Consider the following 10,199-nt stretch of genomic DNA (forward strand, 5'->3'; position numbering starts at 1 on the left):
AAAAAAAAAAAAAAAAAAAGAAGAAAAACTAACAAACAGAGAGGAACAGCATCAACATCAACAAAAAGAACGTCCACACCAAAACCCCATCTGGTCACTAGCATTAAAGACCAAAGGTAGATAAATCCACGAAGATGAGGGAAAAAAACAGAGAAAAATGGCTGAAAATTCCAAAACCCAGAATGCCTCTTCTCCTCCAAAGGATCACAACTTCTTGCCAGCAAGGGAACAAGTTTGATGAACTGACAGAAGTAGGCTACAAAAGGTGGTTAATAACAAACACCTCTGACATAAAGGGGCACGTTCTAACCCAATGCAAGGAAGCTAAGAACATTGAACAAAAGGTTAGAAGAATTGCAAACTAGAATAACTACAGAAAAAAATAAATGACCTGATGGAGCTGAAAAACACAGCACAAGAACTTCATGAGCCATATTCAAGTATCAGTAGCTAAATTGATCCAGTGAAAGAAAAAATGTCAGAGACTGAAAATCAACTTAACAAAATAAAGCATGAAGACAAGATTAGAGAAAAAATAATAAAAAGCAATGAACAAAGCCTCCAAGAAATATGGGACTATGTGAAAAGACCAAATCTACTTTTGATTGGTGTACCTGAATATGATGGGGAGAATGGAACCAAGCTGGGAAACACTCTTCAGGATCTTATCAAGGAGAACTTCCCCAATCTAGCAAGACAGGCCAATATTCAAATTCAGGAAATACAGAGAACACCACAAAGATACTCCTTGAGAAGAGTAGCCCCAAGGCACATAATCATCAGATTCACCAAGGTTGAAATGAAGGAAAAAAATGTTAAGGGCAGCCAAAGAGAAAGGTCAGGTAACCACAAAGGGAAGCTCATTAGATTAACAGCAGATCTCTCTGCAGAAACTCTATAAGCCAGAAGAGAGTGGGGGCCAATATTCAATATTCTTAAGGGAAAGAATTTTCAACCCAGAATTTCATATCCAGCCAAACGAAGCTTCATAAGTGAAGGAGAAATAAAATCCTTTATAGACAAGCAAATGCTGAGAGATTTTGTCACCACCAGGGTCACCTTATAAGCTCTCCTTAAGGAAGCACTAAATGTGGAAAGGAACAACCAGTACCAGCCACTCCAAAAACGTACCAAATGGTAACGACCATCAACACCATGAAGAAACCACATCAAGGAATGGGCAAAATAACCAGCTAGCATCATAATGACAGGATCAAATTCATAGAAACAATATTAACCTTAAATGTAAACAGGCTAAATGCCCCAATTAAAGACACAGACTGGCAATCAGATAAGGAGTCGAAATCCCTTGCTGTGCTGTATTCAAGAGATCCATCTCATATGCAAGGACACACATAGGCTCAAAATAAAGGGATGGAGGAATATTTACCAAGTAAATGGAAAGNAAAAAAAAAAAAAAAAAAAAAAAAAAAGAAGAAGGGGTTGCAATCCTAGTCTCTGATAAAACACACTTTAAACCAACAAAGATCAAAAGAGACAAAGAAGGGCATTACGTAATGGTAATGGGATCAATGCAACAAGAAGAGCTAACTATCCTAAATATATATGCATCCAATACAGGAGCACCTAGATTCATAAAGCAAGTTCTTAGAGACCTACAGAGAGACTTAGACTCTCACACAATAATAGTGAAAGACTTTAACACCCCACGGTCAATATTAGACAGATCAATGACACAGAAAATTAGCAAGGAGATTCAAGGCTTGAACTCAGCTCTGGACACAGGGAACCTAATGAACATCTACAGAGCTCTCCACCACAAATCAACAGAATATATACTCTTCTCAGCACCACATCACGCTTATTCTAAAATCAACCACATAACTGGAAGTAAAACACTCCTCAGAAAATCCAAAAGAATGAAAATCATAACAGTCTCTCAGACCCCAGTACAATCAAATTAGAACTCAGTGTTAAGAAACTCACTCAAAACCACACAGCTACTTGGAAACTTAACAATCTGCTCCTGAATGACTACTGGGTAAATAACAAAATTAAGGCAGAAATAAAGAAGTTCTTTGAAACCAATGAGAACAAAGAGACAACGTACCAGAATCTCTAGGACATAGTTAAAGCAGTATGTATAGGGAAATTTATAGCACTAAGTGACCGCAGAAGAAAGTGGAAAAGATCTAATGTCACAATTAGAAGAACTAGAGAAGCAAAAGCAAACAAATTCAAAACCTAGCAGAAGACAAGAAATAACTAATATTAGAGCAGAACTAAAGGAGAGAGAGACATGAAAAACCTTCAAAAATAAAAATAAATGAATCCAGGAGCTGGTTTTTTGAAAAGATTAACAAAATAGATAGACTGCTAGCCAGACTAATAAAGAAGAAAATAGAGAATAATCAAATAGACACAATAATAAATGATAAAAGGGATATCACTGCTGATCCCACAGAAATACAAAGTTTCATGAGAGAATACTATGAACACCTCTACACAAATAAACTAGAAAATCTAGAAGAAATAGACAAATTCCTGGACACACACACCCTCCTAAGACTAAACCAGAAAGAAGTCAAATCCATGAATAGACCAATAACAAGTTCTGAAATTAAGGCAGTAATTAATAGCCTACCTACCAACAAAAGCCAGAACCGGAGAGATTCACAGCTACATTCTACTGGAGGTACAAAGAGGAGATGATCCCATTCTTTCTGAAACTATTCCAAACAATAAAAGAAGAGGAACTCCCCCCTAACTCATTTTATGATGCCAGAATCATCCTGATACCAAAACCTGGCAGAGACAACAACAACAACAACAAAATTTCAGTCCAGTCTTCCTGACGAACATTGATGTAAAAATCCTCAATAAAATACTGGCAACCTGAATCCGGCAGCACATCAAAAAGCTTATCCATCACCATCAACTTGGCTTCATCCTTGGGATGCAAGGCTGGTTCAACATATGCAAATCAACAAATGTAATCCATTACATAAACAGAACCAGTGACAAAAGCCACCTGATTATCTCGATAAATGCAGAAAAGGCCTTCGATAAAATTCAACACCCCTTCATGCTAAAAACTCTCAATAAACTAGGTATTGATAGAACGTATCTCAAAATAATAAGAGCTATTTTATGACAAACCCACAGCCAATATCATACTGAATGGTCAACAGCTGGAAGCATTCCCTTTGAAAACAGGCACAAGACAAGGATGCCCTCTCTCACCACTCCTATTCAATATAGTATTGGAAGTTCTGGCCAGGGCAATCAGGCAACAAATAGAAAAAAAGGATATTCAAATAGGAAGAGAGGAAGTCAAATTGTCTCTATTTGCAGATGAAATGATTGTATATTTAGAAAACCTCAGCCCCAAATCTTCTTAGGTTGATAAGCAACTTCAGCGACGTCTCAGGCTACAAAATCAATGTGCAAAAATCACAAGCATTCCTATACACCAATAAAATGCAAACAGAGAGCCAAATCATGAGTGAATTCCCATTCACAATTGCTACAAAGAGAATAAAATACATAGGAATATAACTCACAAGGGATATGAAGGACATCTTCAAGGAGAACTGCAAACCACTGCTCAAGGAAATAAGAGGACACAAACAAGTAGAAAAACATTCCATCCTCATGAATAGGAAGAATCAATATCATAGAAATGGTCATAGTGCCTAAAGTAATTTATAGATTCAATGCTATTCCCATCAAGCTACCATTGACTTTCTTCACAGAATTATAAAACCCACTTTAAATTTCATATGGAACCAAAAAATAGCCAGTATAACCCAAATCCTGAGCAAAACAAACAAAGCTGGAGGCATCATGCTACCTGACTTCAAACTATACTACAAGGCTACACTAACCAAAACAGCATGGTACTTGTACTAAAACAGATACATAAACCAATGGAACACAATAGAGGCCTCAGAAATAATGCCACACAGCTACAACCATCTGATCTTTGACAAACCTGACAAAAGCAAGTAATGGAGAAAGGATTCCCTATTTAATAAACGGTGTTGGGAAAACTGGCTACCCATATGCAGAAAACTGAAACTGGATCATTCCCTTATACCTTATACAAAAATTAACTCTAGATGGATTAAAGACAAACATAAGATCTAAAACCACTAAAGACCCTAGAAGAAAACCTAGGCAATACCATTCAGGACATAGGCATAGGCAAAGACTTCATGACTAAAATACCAAAAGCAAAAACCAAAATTGACAAATGGGATCTAATTAACTAAAGAGCTTTTGCACAGAAAAAGAAACTATCATCAGAGTGAACAGGTAACCTACAGAATGGGAGAAAATTTTTGCAATCTATCCATCTGGCAAAGGGCTAATATCCAGAATCTACAAGGAACTTAAACAAATTTACAAGAAAAAAACAACCCCATCAAAAAGTGGGTAAAGGATATGAGCAGACACTTATCAAAAGAAGATATTAATGTGGCCAACAAACGTATGAAAAAAAGGACCGCATCACTGGTCATTAGAGAAATGCAAATCAAAACCACAATGAGATACCGTCTCATGGCAGTTAGAGTGGCAATCATTAAAAAGTCAGGAAAAAACAGATCCTGGAAGGAATGTGGAGAAATAGGAATGCTTTTACACTGTTGGTGGGAGTGTAAATCAGTTCAAACATTGTGGAAGACAGTGTGGCAATTCCTCAAGGACCTAAAACCAGAAATACCATTTGACCCAGCAATCCCTTTACTGGGTATGTACCCAAAGGATTATAAATCATTCTACTATAAAGACATATGCACATGTATGTTTACTGCAGCACTATTCACAGTAGCAAAGACCTGGAACCAACCCAAATGTTCATCAGTGATGGACTGGATAAAGAAAAGGTGGCACATATACACCACAGAATACTACGCAGCCATAAAAAGGATGAGTTCATGTCCTTTGTAGGGACATGGATGAAGCTGGAAACCATCATTCTCAGCAAACTAACACAGGAACAGAAAACCAAACACCACATGTTCTCACTCATAAGTGGGAGTTGAACAATAAGAACACATGGATACAGGGAGGGGAACATCACACACCGGGGATTGTTGGAGGATGGGGGACTAGGGGAGGGATAACATTAGGAGATGACAGCTTGATGGGTTCAGCAAACCACCACTGCACGTGTATACTTATGTAACAAACCTTCACATTCTGCACATGTACCCCAGAATGTAAAGTATAATAATAACAAATTTAACTTCTGGGATACATGTACAGAGATGTTTCTATATCTTGACAGGGGCTTGGATTACATAGATGTATACATTTATCAAAATTCATTGAATCATAACACTAAAGATTTGTGCATTTCACTGTAATTGAATTTTATCTCAAGTAAGTAGTTAAACAAGTATTGACTTCCAGTTAATGATATGCATTCCTAAATGTTTAGGGGTAAAGTTTACTAAGGTTTTCAACTTTAAAATGTATCATAAAAATAAAGATGATGAATCAGTGGATGTACAGACAGATGGATATTAGATAATATGTAAAGAAGCCAATATAGCAAAATGTTAATTATACAATATACATGGGGGGCATTTGGGTGTTCATGATATAATTATTTCAATTTTTCTGTATGTTTGAACAATTTTCATAACAAAGTGTTGGGAACTAAAAGGCTTTGCTACTACTGCATTTCAAATAATTTTTTAAATTGTTGATGATATAATTGCTATTCTCTGTCTCACCAGAGACTGGTGTGAGACTGGGTGTGTTTTCTGTATTTTATCATATGGGACAAAAGGCAAATCAGTAACATCAGTTTGATTCAATTTCAATTTTCAAGGCATATCCCATAACATTTCAACTCAGATTTGCAGGTTGAATATGTAGAACAAAATAATGCTGGCCACAGATTACTTTTTTTTTTTTTTTTTTTTGAGACAGACTCTTCCTCTATAGCCCAGACTGGAGTACAGTGGTGCGATCTCGGCTCACTACAACCGCTGCCTCCCAGTTTTAAATGATTCTTCTGCCTCAGCCTCCCAAGTAGCTGGGCTTACAGAGCACGCACCATCATGCCCAGGTAATTTTTGCGTTTTTTGTAAAGACAGCATTTCACCACATTGGCCAGGCTGCTTTTGAACGCCTGACCTCAAGTGATCTGCCCTCATTGACCTCCCAAAGTATTGGGATTACAGGCATGAGCCACTGCACGTGGCCATGGCCACAGATTTCTATTATCAGATTTATGTTATTAAAAGGCTTTAGAAATGCTCAGGAAGAAATACTGTCATTTATCTGCTTTTAACTGAAAATAAATCATTATTTAACTAAGTCCTTTAAACTATTTCCTTTGAAATTATTTCTTGCTTTCACCAAAATATGTTACCATCTTTTCAGCAGTAGAAAAGTACAAGAACCGAGTGAAATTTTATGATTTAATTTAATTTGGTTGATTCTACCTTGGAATGAAATAAAAATACACATCTTCTGGCTTTGGGGGGAAAAAACTAGGGCAATAAACCAAACATAGCAAAAGAGAAGAAAAGTATTCTCAGGGGGAGTTATTCTACAAAATGGAAAATTTTCCTTCCCCTTTTAGTAATTTTTTTTTACAGTTAAAAAAAAAAAAAAACTCCAAGAAAGAACAATAAGTGAAATTTCTTAGCTGTGACCATTAAATATTACATTTCCAGTCAATATAAATTAACAAAAAAGAGTTTTATTTTGAGGTAAATAAAATATGAGGATTTCATAAAAACTTACCAGCAGCATTCCTGTCCCTGAGAGTGGCTAGGAAGGAACCTGTGAGTCCGATTCAAACAGAGTCTTCAGTGTCTTGGGGTCGGGCTGAATGGCCTTGTCTGTTAATAAACATATTCACTGAACGTTACCAGGCCATGAAGACGTAGGCATTTCCTGATGCCACTTCTTTAACCAAGGTTTACTAATCTCTCACCTGGAATTTTAATCAGGACTTAACCAAGGAGAATCTGTACCTCTAAAAAAGAAAATCTTCCCTTGTGAAAGATCAAGAAGGAAACAGGAAACTATAATGAAATGTAGTTATTGACTTTCTACCACCCAACCATCTGTAAATACCACTGCTATGCACAGCTCTGGGCGAGCAACAATTGTACTTTGGCTGAAACACAAGACATTCAACAGGTGGTTTACAGGAGTGACGTGTCAGAACACAGGTCAACTTCTATAGTATTCTTTAACGTCTTTAATGATAACAGGCAGGCCCAACACATGAGAGTTTGGTAAACAATTAACTTCAACCACAGCTTACCTTGGGACTTTACAGCTACTTGTCAGCTTTTGTCTTGGTTTTTATTGTGGTATATTAAGTGGCCCTTTGCTGTTTACTCTACAATAAGGAGATCTTATTCCCTTGCTTTATTCTTATTCATTATTTTTATATCTAGTTTCTACTTTTAGTTCAGCTGGGGAAAATACGAAGGGAAGAGATGAACTATCAGTAATAGTAAGGATGAGGGCTGAGGATGAATTTCCCTTAGACCACCTGACCAATTGTTGCAGCACTGATGTCTAACTTTTTTTTTTTTTTTTTTTTTTTTTTTTTTTTTTTTTTTTTTTTTTTGAGACAGTCTCACTCTGTCACCCAGGCTGGAGTGTAGTGACGCAATCTCGGCTCGTTGCAACCTCCACCTCCCAGGTTCTAAGCTATTCTCCTGCCTCAGTCTTCCAAGTAGCTGGGATTACAGGTGCACACCACCACGCCTGACTAATTTTGTATTGTTGGTAGAGATAGGGTTTCACCATGTTGACCACGCTGGCCTTGAACTCCTGACCTCAGGTGGTCTACCTGACTAGGCCTCCCAGCCAACTTTTGTCATTTTTGAACTCTGAGAAACAGTTGTCTCCTCCCCTTCAGTCTTCTGTAAAAAAAAAATTTAAGTTGACATTTAAAAAATTCACATACATACTGAATGTATAATTACATAGATTTTTAAAAGTTCTCTAGTTTATAAAATTTAGAAGGTATAAAACTCATTTCTCGCCATGGATTGGAATTAGCATACTGGTGTCTGAAAAAGCAAGAGAGGTTGAGATAGGGAAACTCATTGAGCATGCTAGTCACAGCACTATAGGGCTCTACAGGATTCTAACATCAACCTCCTCAGCAGTACTTTCATGCTGAAAATCCCCAGCAAATTAGGAAGAGAAGGAATCTTCTTCAATCTGATAAGGAATAAAAACCAAGAACTCACACCTTACTTAAAGGTGAAATATTGAAAACTGTCCTCCTAATGCAATAATACCCACAAAACACACTGGAGAATGTAACCAGGGCAATTAGGGTTCCCTTCACCGCATTTTCACACAGCAGTTTATTCCTTCTGCTTGATCTTTCTAGTTTGGGGAAATACATTATTTCTTGAAGTAGTCCTTTCCATCTTTTTAGAGTTGTGACTATTAGAAAAGATCAACTTATATTAAAGCGAATTTTGTTTCTCTGGAATTTCTACCAGCAGAGTTTATTTTCACCCTTCGAGGTACACAGAACGTTTCTACTTCCTCAAGAAAACTGGCGTATCTGAGGGCACACCATGTGAGACAGAAATCTGCTAGTTCTTTTACTTGCTTTTGATTATGTCAGAAACTCACGTCTCTTAGACACCCTCCTCCTTTTCATTTAGATTGTTTCTAGTTTGCTGAGTGTCCATCTGGGCAGTGTGGTGTCCAGAAGCTTGTGCGGCGTCCGTGAGGCTTCTGCTCAGCACACAACAGAACAGGGAATTGCCTCTTCATCACAGAAAACATTGTTTCCTTAAACAGAAAATATAACATGTAATTTTAACATTCTATACCACGTAATTTAATCATAAAATATAATTAAAATGATAATTTCTTTATACAATGAATTAGTGTCTCCACATCTTTTTTACATCTGTTGCAGGTAAGCCAGATTTTCTGTATTCTGTAGTAGCAAAGATGCTTTATTTGAAAATAAATGTAGTTCCTTACATTTCTGTCTCCTGAATTCTATCTTAATCATTTCTGTACAACGTCAAGTCCATCTAACTCTGTTATATGGTCCATATCTCTCAAAGCTTTATGTCTTTTATACATTTGATAAGCCTATTGACTTGATAACTCTGTCAAGTTACAGGTAAAACTGTTAAAAGTACAAGCGGAAGACAGCATAGACTCTTAACAATTTGATTTAAATGTACTAATTGCCATTCTTTGGTTATGTTCCTCATAATGAATTGTCATGTGGACGCTACTATCCGTTCAATGTTTTTATGTAATCACACATTGTTATAAAGACACTGTCAAGGAACCGTTGACAGCCAGTTATGCTATTTTGTTGATTACTGTAAATCTACTCTAGCAAATACGGTTGGTTGAATATCAGTTGTTCTTGAGAATGCATTGTGGTCTTAGTGATCATAGCTTTCTATTTTACAAGTTTGTACATGTTTCTTTTAATAGTGATCAATCTCTGAGGATGAGATATCTCTCGTCTTCAGTTAGGGAAACTGGAATATTTGGTGCTGAATATTTGAATATTTGGTGGGTAGCGATTTTTTGTTTTCTCTGAGAGTAGAATGCTTTCTGTAGTTGGTTTTTCTCAGGATGTTTCTTTTAAGATAGTTTTTGGACCTGGACCCTAAACAAAAATTTGGTTCTGTGTCTGTCTGTGCTTTATTTCAAGAAAAACGTACTTTAACAGCTGGTACAAATAAGACCTATAAAGAATTAGCAAAGAGTTTATAACATAGGTGTCTGATGCAAATTTTTCTTAGACACGAACTTTGTTTTAATTTACATTTTATACTAATAAACTTCAAATTTTAAAGGTTCAAAAAGACATACAGAAAAAAATCTGTTGTTATTCCTATTTTCAGCCATCCAGTTATCCTTACTAAAGATAACAAATGTCTCTTCCAGAGATATTTTATGCATGTATCATCTAATATGTAAAAATATTCTGCTTTTTTTAGCCAAGTATTTTTTAGCACAAATAGTAGATTACCACATTTTTTGTATTGGTTTTTTGCATTTAATACATCTTGGAGATTATTCTAAGACATAAACCCTTTAAATAATTATGAGGGCTTGTTCTTTCAAATGCCATATTAAATTTTTTTCCCTGTGCTAGAGTTGGTTGCTTTTATTTTAATATGAAAATATTATTAAATATCATTATTAAAAAAAATTTTTTTAAGTTAACATGGACCACTAGATGGTGCTGTCATCCCAAA

The 10,199-nt window shown here is 36.2% G+C and overlaps 1 long non-coding RNA gene across 1 annotated transcript in view; it reads right to left on the reverse strand.

The window, feature by feature from the left end:
• The window catches only part of LOC108294924, a 51,874-nt gene extending 44,768 nt beyond the window's left edge, over positions 1-7,106 (reverse strand). The window contains exon 1 of the long non-coding RNA XR_005198056.1: positions 6,727-7,106. This is a non-coding gene — a long non-coding RNA (uncharacterized LOC108294924). The remainder of the gene's footprint in view (positions 1-6,726) is intronic.
• Positions 7,107-10,199: the final 3,093 nt, after the last annotated feature.

Source organism: Cebus imitator, unplaced genomic scaffold (assembly GCF_001604975.1).
Source record: "Cebus imitator isolate Cc_AM_T3 unplaced genomic scaffold, Cebus_imitator-1.0 Scaffold610, whole genome shotgun sequence".
Lineage (NCBI taxonomy): Eukaryota > Metazoa > Chordata > Mammalia > Primates > Cebidae > Cebus > Cebus imitator.